General features: G+C 67.6%; 1 protein-coding gene across 1 annotated transcript in view; it reads left to right on the forward strand.

The window, feature by feature from the left end:
• The first annotated feature begins 182 nt into the window (after nucleotides 1-182).
• Nucleotides 183-460, forward strand: part of DOHH (deoxyhypusine hydroxylase/monooxygenase) — a 19174-nt gene continuing 18896 nt past the window's right edge. The window contains exon 1 of the mRNA XM_006754076.2: nucleotides 183-267. The gene's annotated coding sequence lies outside the window, so the exon portion shown is untranslated. The remainder of the gene's footprint in view (nucleotides 268-460) is intronic.

Genomic DNA, 460 nt, shown 5'->3' on the forward strand with positions numbered 1-460 from the left:
CACCGGGTTCTGGGGACCCTGTCTCCGAGGGTGCCTTCGCTGGGGACCCAGCGCGTGTTGGGGGTCCCATGTCAGGCGACTCCTTTCTCGGGGTCCTGGGGGAACCGGTTCGTGGGGGACACGCGTAGACAGACCTGGAGGCATCGCGTCCCTAGGAGTCTTACGAGAGAAGGGGTCCGGCGCGCAGCCCCGCGGGATTCCGCTGCGGCGACCCCTCCGGAGGGGGAAAGCCGAGCTCCCGGAAGTCGTTTTGCTGGGAATTGGCTGGTACAGAGCGGTCTCGGAGGGAAGGGGTTTCGGGGATCCAGGTCTCTCTCCCTCCATCCCTTTCCCGTTCACCTTGTCTGTGCCTGAGGTCTTCCCAGGGAGAGCGGATTCCCGCAGCCCCACGCCCACACCTGGTCCCCTGCCCACCGAGAAGCGAATGGACCTCGGGGTGAGCCGCGGCCCCGGCGGTGGG

The sequence above is a fragment of the Myotis davidii genome, unplaced genomic scaffold (genome assembly GCF_000327345.1).
Source record: "Myotis davidii unplaced genomic scaffold, ASM32734v1 scaffold551, whole genome shotgun sequence".
NCBI classification, from domain to species: domain Eukaryota; kingdom Metazoa; phylum Chordata; class Mammalia; order Chiroptera; family Vespertilionidae; genus Myotis; species Myotis davidii.